We start from the raw sequence: 11,938 nt of genomic DNA, 5'->3' as shown, positions 1-11,938 counted from the left end.
GGATCAAATTCTTCCTCTGGAGTCTAATGATATAGGAATATTACATATTTTCTCTGATGTGCTCTGTTTTTCCAGAATGAAGTGCATCATGTTACTGAATATGTGGGTTCCATGGTGTAATGGTTAGCACTCTGGACTCTGAATCCAGCGATCCGAGTTCAAGTCTCGGTGGGACCTTGGGGCTGCTTCTCTTTTAGAGTTGCCTTTCATTTGCAGATAGATATAACAGCAATAGCTTTGCTTTACAGCCCACTTCGATGGCAGTCTTCTTTGACCAAAGAATATTAATAGTTTCTGGGGATGACTCTCTTTTGCCACAAAGAAACTGCCCACTCTCATATCTCCAAAGCTCCAAGGTATAATGGCTATTAAACTGGCTTTTGATCTCAGCGATTTGCATTGAAAGCCCAGGAGGCCCCTAAAATCAGTTGAATTGTTTCCTGATAATTTAGAGTTTATTTCTTCTTTCGAGAAAGGTGTGATCCAAATAAAGTAAGTACATTTAAACAAGGGCACTTGATCAGTAAATGCACTACTTTCTAGAACTCATAACTCTTGTAAGTTATAAAAAGTTTGCTCTCCATACAGTTTGTCAACTCAAAGAATTACATTTTTTACACATTTAATAAGACCATCAAATTGCTTGAAACATAGGAATGATTGTGAAAGTGAATATGATTCACCAAAATAATTGTATAACATTTTTTAATGTTAATAAAATAGGGCTTTTTCCAATCTTTTCACATCAATGTTGTTTCTGCATGTTCCAGTGAGCAGAGAATCTACTGCACATAGAGTGTACATTTTTCTTTTCATAGAGTTAAGGTTGGACATTAGTCATCTGTGGAAAATGTTTCTGAGAGATATCTGGGTGCCCACTCTGATTGACCTTAGGGTTTGTACATTAACGATATGTAGTTGCATCACTGTATTGGTATCAGGCACCAAAGTGCATTTAAATGTAATGTCGTGCAGAGAGAGAGAGAGTGTGAAAACGGCTACCTGAGTCGACTGAACTTCTGAATATTAACTCTGTTGAATTGTAATTTGAGAAATTAGAAAATGGAGTGTAAGAGCAAGATAACGGTTCCACCGAGACTTGAACTCGGATCGTTGGATTCAAAGTCCAAAGTGCTAACCATTACACCATGGAACCCTTGCAAGATGCACCTGAGAGCATTGAATCAGAAATGGCAATATAGAGCACATTTACAATTTTTACAGATTCATAGTCCCAATTGACTGATATCATACAAACACAGCGATGTTGTCGATTGACGTTGTGCTATAGCAATCTCTGTGCTTTATAGAGCATGTAGATCAAATTCTTCCTCTTGAGGCATATGATTAAGCAATATTAAATATTGTTTCTGACTGCCTCTGTTTTGGCATAATGAAGTTCAGCATTTGCGGAAGTATTTAGGTACCATGGTCTAATGGTTAGTAGGCTGGACTCTGAATTTAGTAATCTGACATGTTATAGCTATATTTTGTTTTCCTTTGGGTGTATTGTCATTTTATGCACATAGATTTCCTAGCAGTGGCTGTGATGAATAGTTCAATTTGATAGCAGCTTCCTTTTGAGAATTTGAAAAAAAAAGAATTAAATAGTCTCTCTGGATGACTCTGCTTTGATTTCTATGTGCACATCCCTTTTGCATTTCAGAGGGATTGACCAACATACAAAACAGTGCTTGGAAGACCTCTTCCTCCCTCGTGGCATGTAAAGCTAAGCTCTCTCCTACCGTGTGTTTTTTTACTTTTTAACTTCCCCTTCCGAGTCATGATCATGTAACTGAATTTACATTTTTAGATTTTAACTGCAGTAGTTGCTTGTTTTTCATTTTTATTTTTTGTGTACGCATACATCCCTTTTTGTGGGGAGGGGGGAGTGATGTCTGTTTACTTATATTAGCTAATATAGATCATTTTATGTCCGCTTACAATATGTGTCAGGATTTTTTATGTCGTTTCCAATCATTGTCTAATATCAAGTGGTTTGCAGCAGTCATACAAAGGCACGTAACACCCCCAAAACACCTACATAAGTTAGAAATACTCCGGAAGAGTACTCAGTTTATGAAAAGGCGGTGAATCCCAAATAGAACTGTAAATGTAAGCTAGCAAGCAGACCGTGCACCCCTGTTTGGAACTATGACCTGTGTGTTGCCCTCTATTAACAGAACAATGTAACTGCAGCCCATGTCACATAAAATAGAAAGTAGAGATTATGCAAATTAACTCCCAGAAGAGCCTGGTGTCACCCCAAAAGGTGTCATGCTTTTCACACCAAGAAACATCCACACATAGATCCCTGCGAACCTCAAAAACGTACAGGAAACCCTGTCCAGCGCTTTGCTCCCAGAGGAGATAAGGTTGAAAAACCACCCTATGTTAAAAGTGTCCATAATCCATGCCAGCTGCCCTGTCTATAGAACCTGGCCGTTCGGGGCCTAGGGGCATGAGTGGAAGGGTTTAACCTGCCTGGGTTCTTGGGCATGGTTTCGTCATGCCTCAGTTTACAATGGCACTCTGCCACTTTGTCAGGCTTTAAAGAAGCCTGACTCCTGCAGAGCAAAAGATCTGATTATTTCCTTACATGTTTTGTACGTAAGAATGCGGATGGTGCTCTGAGCCTCCTATGGTGGTTATTAAGCATGGTATACATACCATAGCATGTAACTGTGCCTACAAATGGAACATTTTGTTCATTTATTAGGGAGTTGTGAAAATGGCTAAATCAAATTGCCATTACTGACACAGACCAGCTGCCGCTGTCCGGACATTTTGTCGAAAAACATTTCGTCGAAAGACATTTGGTCGACGTAATTTGGTCGAAAGCCAAATGGTCGATTTTTAAATTTATTTATATATATATTTTTTAGGTTGTAGTTTAGGGAAAAAATTGGTTTTTAGAAAAAAAGGGGGTTGGGGGGACCCCACCAAACCCCCCCCCCCCAAAAGAAATGTGAAAATAAAAAACAAAAGCAATTCGACCATTTGGTTTTCGACCAAATGGTTTCGACCAATTGTCCTGTCGACAAATTTTTTTCGACGAAATGTCTGGCAACCCAGCTGCCGACTGTTGCTATTGACAGGAGTTCCAGGTGTATAAACTGAGGAGATCACCAGTTCAATTACCTGTGAACGCATTTTGAAGCTCATTCACAACCAGTTCATGCCCGTTCTCTCCATTTTGGCTTTCTGGCTGGCCGAGGGGCCCTTCAGTAATGTTCTTTGCTAACCATTACACCATGGGCCCCTTGCTGGTGCAACCTGACAGAGTTGTAACAGAAATGAGAATCGAGATCTCATGCATCATTTTAACAAACTCATATTCCTAGCCCACGGATATTATGCAAATGTGGAACTGTTTAGTTGGTTGTTGCGCAATAGCAAACTCTTTGCTTTACAGCTCATTTGGATAGGATTCTTCCTCTGGAGGCATAAGATAAAAGAATATTGCATACATTCTCTAAAAGGCTCTTTTTTTGCTGCGATGACGTTCATCATGTCACTAAGTATGTAGGTTCCATGGTGTAATGGTTAGCACTCTGGACTCTGAATCCAGCGATCCGAGTTCAAATCTCGGTGGGACCTTGGGAATTACTGTGTTTGTTTTCCTCTCAGTGTCTTGTTTTAATAGCAATGACGCTGCTGTGTCGCCCACTTTCATAGCATTATTCCCTGGGTGCATTTGAAAAAAGAAAGATTTTCCACGGATGACGCTCTTTAGCCACAATGAAACCCACCACTTTCTGTGGTGTGAAAGACCCATGGTGTAATGGTAGCACCCTGGAGGTTGAATCCAATAATTTGCATTCAAATCTCTGTAAGAGTTTACCATCAGTCGAACCTTTCCCTTATCGTTTATTGTGGATGTCTTCTTTGAAGAAAGGTATGATCCAACTAAAGTAAGTACATTCACGAATGGGCCCTTGGTCGGTACAAACAGTATTTATACACCTCAGGCCTTTTGTGAATTAAGAAAAGTGTGTTCTTCGTTCTAATTTTCATCTCAAACTGATACCTTCATTTTACAAACATGTAAAGACTGTTAAGACGCTTGATTAATATCATTGATTCTGAATGTGGTCGCTTTTCATAGGATTAACCCTTTAACAATTTTGAAAGAGAATGGCGATACAATAGAGCTGCTTTTCCCAAAATGGTATTATTAATGTTGTTGCTGCATCTTCAAGTAAAAAGAGAATCCATTGGGTGACAGATTGAGCATGTTTCTTAACATTGAGTTAAGTTTGAAAATTTCAAATCTTTTATGTATGTTTCCGATGCAGATCTGCCCATCGACTCAGAATGACCTCACTGTTCATACATTTAAAAAAAATGCATAAAGGTTAAGGTGCTAGGCACAAAAGTGGATTTTTATGAAAAGTTATGCCAGAGAGTGAGAGCGAAAATGAATACCCTACACCACTAACCTTATGAATATTACTATCTTTGGCCTATAATTTAAGACAACAAGGAGCCAAAGTGTGTTAGAGCAAGAGAGAGGTTCCACCGAGACTTGAACTCGGATCGCTGGATTCAAAGTCCAAAGTGCTAACCATTACACCATGGAACCCTTGTTGAGCCGAGCTTCATAAGGGCAATGAGAATATAGGGCACAGTCAAGATTTTTACTGACCTATAGTAACCGTTTACTGATATTATATCGAAGCAGCACTGTTGCTGTTGGATGCTGTGCAATCGCAAAGTATTGGCTTCATGTCTCATTTGGATCAAATTCTTCCTCTGGAGTCTAATGATATAGGAATATTACATATTTTCTCTGATGTGCTCTGTTTTTCCAGAATGAAGTGCATCATGCTACTGAATATGTGGGTTCCATGGTGTAATGGTTAGCACTCTGGACTCTGAATCCAGCGATCCGAGTTCAAGTCTCGGTGGGACCTTGGGGCTGCTTCTCTTTTAGAGTTGCCTTTCATTTGCAGATAGATATAACAGCAATAGCTTTGCTTTACAGCCCACTTTTATGGCAGTCTTCTTTGACCAAAGAATATTAATAGTTTCTGGGGATGACTCTCTTTTGCCACAAAGAAACTGCCCACTCTCATATCTCCAAAGCTCCAAGGTATAATGGCTATTAAACTGGCTTTTGATCTCAGCAATTTGCATTGAAAGCCCAGGAGGCCCCTAAAATCAGTTGAAGTGTTTCCTGATAATTTAGAGTTTATTTCTTCTTTCGAGAAAGGTGTGATCCAAATAAAGTAAGTACATTTAAACAAGGGCACTTGATCAGTAAATGCACTCCTTTCTAGAACTCATAACTCTTGTAAGTTATAAAAAGTTTGCTCTCCATACAGTTTGTCAACTCAAAGAATTACATTTTTTACACATTTAATAAGACCATCAAATTGCTTGAAACATAGGAATGATTGTGAAAGTGAATATGATTCACCAAAATAATTGTATAACATTTTTTAATGTTAATAAAATAGGGCTTTTTCCAATCTTTTCACATCAATGTTGTTTCTGCATGTTCCAGTGAGCAGAGAATCTACTGCACATAGTGTGTACATTTTTCTTTTCATAGAGTTAAGGTTGGACATTATTCATCTGTGGAAAATGTTTCTGAGAGATATCTGGGTGCCCACTCTGATTGACCTTAGGGATTGTACATTAACGATATGTAGTTGCATCACTGTATTGGTATCAGGCACCAAAGTGCATTTAAATGTAATGTCGTGCAGAGAGAGAGAGAGTGTGAAAACGGCTACCTGAGTCGACTGAACTTCTGAATATTAACTCTGTTGAATTGTAATTTGAGAATTTAGAAAATGGAGTGTAAGAGCAAGATAACGGTTCCACCGAGACTTGAACTCGGATCGTTGGATTCAAAGTCCAAAGTGCTAACCATTACACCATGGAACCCTTGCAAGATGCACCTGAGAGCGTTGAATCAGAAATGGCAATATAGAGCACATTTACAATTTTTACAGATTCATAGTCCCAATTGACTGATATCATACAAACACAGCGATGTTGTCGATTGACGTTGTGCTATAGCAATCTCTGTGCTTTATAGAGCATATAGATCAAATTCTTCCTCTTGAGGCATATGATTAAGCAATATTAAATATTGTTTCTGACTGCCTCTGTTTTGGCAAAATGAAGTTCAGCATTTGCGGAAGTATTTAGGTTCCATGGTCTAATGGTTAGTAGGCTGGACTCTGAATTTAGTAATCTGACATGTTATAGCTATATTTTGTTTTCCTTTGGGTGTATTGTCATTTTATGCACATAGATTTCCTAGCAGTGGCTGTGATGAATAGTTCAATTTGATAGCAGCTTCCTTTTGAGAATTTGAAAAAAAAAGAATTAAATAGTCTCTCTGGATGACTCTGCTTTGATTTCTATGTGCACATCCCTTTTGCGTTTCAGAGGGATTGACCAACATACACAACAGTGCTTGGAAGACCTCTTCCTCCCTCATGGCATGTAAAGCTAACCTCTCTCCTACCGTGTGTTTTTTTACTTTTTAACTTCCCCTTCCGAGTCATGATCATGTAACTGAATTTACATTTTTAGATTTTAACTGCAGTAGTTGCTTGTTTTTCATTTTTATTTTTTGTGTACGCATACATCCCTTTTTGTGGGGAGGGGGGAGTGATGTCTGTTTACTTATATTAGCTAATATAGGTCATTTTATGTCCGCTTACAATATGTGTCAGGATTTTTTATGTCGTTTCCAATCAATGTCTAATATCAAGTGGTTTGCAGCAGTCATACAAAGGCACGTAACACCCCCAAAACACCTACATAAGTTAGAAATACTCCGGAAGAGTACTCAGTTTATGAAAAGGCAGTGAATCCCAAATAGAACTGTAAATGTAAGCTAGCAAGCAGACCGTGAACCCCTGTTTGGAACTATGACCTGTGTGTTGCCCTCTATTAACAGAACAATGTAACTGCAGCCCATGTCACATAAAATAGAAAGTAGAGATTATGTAAATTAACTCCCAGAAGAGCCTGGTGTCACCCCAAAAGGTGTCATGCTTTTCACACCAAGAAACATCCACACATAGATCCCTGCGAACCTCAAAAACGTACAGGAAACCCTGTCCAGCGCTTTGCTCCCAGAGGAGATAAGGTTGAAAAACCACCCTATGTTAAAAGTGTCCATAATCCATGCCAGCTGCCCTGTCTATAGAACCTGGCCGTTCGGGGCCTAGGGGCATGAGTGGAAGGGTTTAACCTGCCTGGGTTCTTGGGCATGGTTTCATCATGCCTCAGTTTACAATGGCACTCTGCCACTTTGTCAGGCTTTAAAGAAGCCTGACTCCTGCAGAGCAAAAGATCTGATTATTTCCTTACATGTTTTGTACGTAAGAATGCGGATGGTGCTCTGAGCCTCCTATGGTGGTTATTAAGCATGGTATACATACCATAGCATGTAACTGTGCCTACAAATGGAACATTTTGTTCATTTATTAGGGAGTTGTGAAAATGGCAAAATCAAATTGCCATTACTGACACAGACCAGCTGCCGCTGTCCGGACATTTCGTCGAAAGACATTTGGTCGACGTAATTTGGTCGAAAGCCAAATGGTCGATTTTTTAATTTATTTATATATATATTTTTTAGGTTGTAGTTTAGGGGAAAAAAGGGGTTTTTAGAAAAAAAAGGGGTTGGGGGGACCCCCCCAAGCCCCTCCTCCCAAAAAAAAGTGAAAATAAAAAACAAAAGCAATTCGACCATTTGGTTTTCGACCAAATGGTTTCGACCAATTGTCCTGTCGACAAATTTTTTTCGACGAAATGTCTGGCAACCCAGCTGCCGACTGTTGCTATTGACAGGAGTTCCAGGTGGTAGAGTCTCTCCCAGGGGTTATTCACCCAAGAACAAGTCATTGGGCTGTGTTCGTGCTGGTAGAGAGATTCCCAGACCCCCCTTTTTTTTGCATACATTAACTTTGGGTTTCACCCTAAGTTAACAGGGCAATCCAGACGTGGACCCCTTGCTCACTGTTCTTAGAGAGGCAACAGTTTCACCTCACTGATGATGCCCAACAAGGCTGAAACACGTGTATGGGGTTACTGATGGTACTCTTGTTCAGAGGAGAATTGCCTAGCATTTCAGCGCTGGACTGCCCCTGGGCAGGACAAAGGCTGATATGCGGGGAAATTTCTTCTCTGTGAAGAGGACTGTGAGCTAAAGACTTGGTAGAGTCTCTCCCAGGGGTTATTCACCCAAGAACAAGTCATTGGGCTGTGTTCGTGCTGGTAGAGAGATTCCCAGACCCCCCTTTTTTTTGCATACATTAACTTTGGGTTTCACCCTAAGTTAACAGGGCAATCCAGACGTGGACCCCTTGCTCACTGTTCTTAGAGAGGCAACAGTTTCACCTCACTGATGATGCCCAACAAGGCTGAAACACGTGTATGGGGTTACTGATGGTACTCTTGTTCAGAGGAGAATTGCCTAGCATTTCGGCGCTGGACTGCCCCTGGGCAGGACAAAGGCTGATATGCGGGGAAATTTCTTCTCTGTGAAGAGGACAGTGAGCTAAAGACTTGGTAGAGTCTCTCCCAGGGGTTATTCACCCAAGAACAAGTCATTGGGCTGTGTTCGTGCTGGTAGAGAGATTCCCAGACCCCCCTTTTTTTTTGCCCACTTTCATAGCATTATTCCCTGGGTGCATTTGAAAAAAGAAAGATTTTCCATGGATGACGCTCTTTAGCCACAATGAAACCCACCACTTTCTGTGGTGTGAAAGACCCATGGTGTAATGGTAGCACCCTGGAGGTTGAATCCAATAATTTGCATTCAAATCTCTGTAAGAGTTTACCATCAGTCGAACCTTTCCCTTATCGTTTATTGTGGAGTTCTTCTTTGAAGAAAGGTATGATCCAACTAAAGTAAGTACATTCACGAATGGGCCCTTGGTCGGTACAAACAGTATTTATACACCTCAGGCCTTTTGTGAATTAAGAAAAGTGTGTTCTTCGTTCTATTTTTCATCTCAAACTGATGCCTTCATTTTACAAACATGTAAAGACTGTTAAGACGCTTGATTAATATCATTGATTCTGAATGTGGTCGCTTTTCATAGGATTAACCCTTTAACTATTGTGAAAGAGAATGGCGATACAATAGAGCTGCTTTTCCCAAAATGGTATTATTAATGTTGTTGCTGCATCTTCAAGTAAAAAGAGAATCCATTGGGTCACAGATTGAGCATGTTTCTTAACATTGAGTTAAGTTTGAAAATTTCAAATCTTTTATGTATGTTTCCGATGCAGATCTGCCCATCGACTCAGAATGACCTCACTGTTCATACATTTAAAAAAAATGCATAAAGGTTAAGGTGCTAGGCACAAAAGTGGATTTTTATGAAAAGTTATGCCAGAGAGTGAGAGCGAAAATGAATACCCTACACCACTAACCTTATGAATATTACTATCTTTGGCCTATAATTTAAGACAACAAGGAGACAAAGTGTGTTAGAGCAAGAGAGAGATTCCACCGAGACTTGAACTCAGATCGCTGGATTCAAAATCCAAAGTGCTAACCATTACACCATGGAACCCTTGCTGAGTAGAGCTTCATAAGGGCAATGAGAATATAGGGCACAGTCAAGATTTTTACTGACCTATAGTAACCGTTTACTGATATTATATCGAAGCAGCACTGTTGCTGTTGGATGCTGTGCAATCGCAAAGTATTGGCTTCATGTCTCATTTGGATCAAATTCTTCCTCTGGAGTCTAATGATATAGGAATATTACATATGTTCTCTGATGTGCTCTGTTTTTCCAGAATGAAGTGCATCATGCTACTGAATATGTGGGTTCCATGGTGTAATGGTTAGCACTCTGGACTCTGAATCCAGCGATCCGAGTTCAAGTCTCGGTGGGACCTTGGGGCTGCTTCTCTTTTAGAGTTGCCTTCATTTGCAGATAGATATAACAGCAATAGCTTTGCTTTACAGCCCACTTTTATGGCAGTCTTCTTTGACCAAAGAATATTAATAGTTTCTGGGGATGACTCTCTTTTGCCACAAAGAAACTGCCCACTCTCATATCTCCAAAGCTCCAAGGTATAATGGCTATTAAACTGGCTTTTGATCTCAGCAATTTGCATTGAAAGCCCAGGAGGCCCCTAAAATCAGTTGAAGTGTTTCCTGATAATTTAGAGTTTATTTCTTCTTTCGAGAAAGGTGTGATCCAAATAAAGTAAGTACATTTAAACAAGGGCACTTGATCAGTAAATGCACTCCTTTCTAGAACTCATAACTCTTGTAAGTTATAAAAAGTTTGCTCTCCATACAGTTTGTCAACTCAAAGAATTACATTTTTTACACATTTAATAAGACCATCAAATTGCTTGAAACATAGGAATGATTGTGAAAGTGAATATGATTCACCAAAATAATTGTATAACATTTTTTAATGTTAATAAAATAGGGCTTTTTCCAATCTTTTCACATCAATGTTGTTTCTGCATGTTCCAGTGAGCAGAGAATCTACTGCACATAGTGTGTACATTTTTCTTTTCATAGAGTTAAGGTTGGACATTATTCATCTGTGGAAAATGTTTCTGAGAGATATCTGGGTGCCCACTCTGATTGACCTTAGGGATTGTACATTAACGATATGTAGTTGCATCACTGTATTGGTATCAGGCACCAAAGTGCATTTAAATGTAATGTCGTGCAGAGAGAGAGAGAGTGTGAAAACGGCTACCTGAGTCGACTGAACTTCTGAATATTAACTCTGTTGAATTGTAATTTGAGAATTTAGAAAATGGAGTGTAAGAGCAAGATAACGGTTCCACCGAGACTTGAACTCGGATCGTTGGATTCAAAGTCCAAAGTGCTAACCATTACACCATGGAACCCTTGCAAGATGCACCTGAGAGCGTTGAATCAGAAATGGCAATATAGAGCACATTTACAATTTTTACAGATTCATAGTCCCAATTGACTGATATCATACAAACACAGCGATGTTGTCGATTGACGTTGTGCTATAGCAATCTCTGTGCTTTATAGAGCATATAGATCAAATTCTTCCTCTTGAGGCATATGATTAAGCAATATTAAATATTGTTTCTGACTGCCTCTGTTTTGGCAAAATGAAGTTCAGCATTTGCGGAAGTATTTAGGTTCCATGGTCTAATGGTTAGTAGGCTGGACTCTGAATTTAGTAATCTGACATGTTATAGCTATATTTTGTTTTCCTTTGGGTGTATTGTCATTTTATGCACATAGATTTCCTAGCAGTGGCTGTGATGAATAGTTCAATTTGATAGCAGCTTCCTTTTGAGAATTTGAAAAAAAAAGAATTAAATAGTCTCTCTGGATGACTCTGCTTTGATTTCTATGTGCACATCCCTTTTGCGTTTCAGAGGGATTGACCAACATACACAACAGTGCTTGGAAGACCTCTTCCTCCCTCATGGCATGTAAAGCTAACCTCTCTCCTACCGTGTGTTTTTTTACTTTTTAACTTCCCCTTCCGAGTCATGATCATGTAACTGAATTTACATTTTTAGATTTTAACTGCAGTAGTTGCTTGTTTTTCATTTTTATTTTTTGTGTACGCATACATCCCTTTTTGTGGGGAGGGGGGAGTGATGTCTGTTTACTTATATTAGCTAATATAGGTCATTTTATGTCCGCTTACAATATGTGTCAGGATTTTTTATGTCGTTTCCAATCAATGTCTAATATCAAGTGGTTTGCAGCAGTCATACAAAGGCACGTAACACCCCCAAAACACCTACATAAGTTAGAAATACTCCGGAAGAGTACTCAGTTTATGAAAAGGCAGTGAATCCCAAATAGAACTGTAAATGTAAGCTAGCAAGCAGACCGTGAACCCCTGTTTGGAACTATGACCTGTGTGTTGCCCTCTATTAACAGAACAATGTAACTGCAGCCCATGTCACATAAAATAGAAAGTAGAGATTA

General features: G+C 39.5%; 9 non-coding genes across 9 annotated transcripts; 4 read left to right on the top strand and 5 right to left on the bottom strand.

The window, feature by feature from the left end:
• The first annotated feature begins 105 nt into the window (after positions 1 to 105).
• On the top strand, positions 106 to 177 carry TRNAQ-CUG (transfer RNA glutamine (anticodon CUG)). The gene has a single exon. It is a non-coding gene; the product is annotated as a tRNA-Gln (tRNA).
• Positions 178 to 1,084: 907 nt separating this feature from the next.
• TRNAQ-UUG (transfer RNA glutamine (anticodon UUG)) lies at positions 1,085 to 1,156 on the bottom strand. Its single transcript has one exon. It is a non-coding gene; the product is annotated as a tRNA-Gln (tRNA).
• Positions 1,157 to 3,528: 2,372 nt separating this feature from the next.
• Positions 3,529 to 3,600, top strand: TRNAQ-CUG (transfer RNA glutamine (anticodon CUG)). Its single transcript has one exon. It is a non-coding gene; the product is annotated as a tRNA-Gln (tRNA).
• A 913-nt stretch (positions 3,601 to 4,513) lies between these two features.
• TRNAQ-UUG (transfer RNA glutamine (anticodon UUG)) lies at positions 4,514 to 4,585 on the bottom strand. The gene has a single exon. It is a non-coding gene; the product is annotated as a tRNA-Gln (tRNA).
• A 259-nt stretch (positions 4,586 to 4,844) lies between these two features.
• TRNAQ-CUG (transfer RNA glutamine (anticodon CUG)) lies at positions 4,845 to 4,916 on the top strand. The gene has a single exon. It is a non-coding gene; the product is annotated as a tRNA-Gln (tRNA).
• A 907-nt stretch (positions 4,917 to 5,823) lies between these two features.
• On the bottom strand, positions 5,824 to 5,895 carry TRNAQ-UUG (transfer RNA glutamine (anticodon UUG)). The gene has a single exon. It is a non-coding gene; the product is annotated as a tRNA-Gln (tRNA).
• Positions 5,896 to 9,482: 3,587 nt separating this feature from the next.
• On the bottom strand, positions 9,483 to 9,554 carry TRNAQ-UUG (transfer RNA glutamine (anticodon UUG)). Its single transcript has one exon. It is a non-coding gene; the product is annotated as a tRNA-Gln (tRNA).
• Positions 9,555 to 9,813: 259 nt separating this feature from the next.
• Positions 9,814 to 9,885, top strand: TRNAQ-CUG (transfer RNA glutamine (anticodon CUG)). The gene has a single exon. It is a non-coding gene; the product is annotated as a tRNA-Gln (tRNA).
• A 906-nt stretch (positions 9,886 to 10,791) lies between these two features.
• TRNAQ-UUG (transfer RNA glutamine (anticodon UUG)) lies at positions 10,792 to 10,863 on the bottom strand. Its single transcript has one exon. It is a non-coding gene; the product is annotated as a tRNA-Gln (tRNA).
• Positions 10,864 to 11,938: the final 1,075 nt, after the last annotated feature.

The sequence above is a fragment of the Ambystoma mexicanum genome, chromosome 5p (genome assembly GCF_040938575.1).
Source record: "Ambystoma mexicanum isolate Mex_15411 chromosome 5p, UKY_AmexF1_1, whole genome shotgun sequence".
In the NCBI taxonomy this organism is placed as follows: Eukaryota; Metazoa; Chordata; class Amphibia; order Caudata; family Ambystomatidae; genus Ambystoma; species Ambystoma mexicanum.
This window is presented reverse-complemented; position numbering and strand designations above follow the sequence as displayed.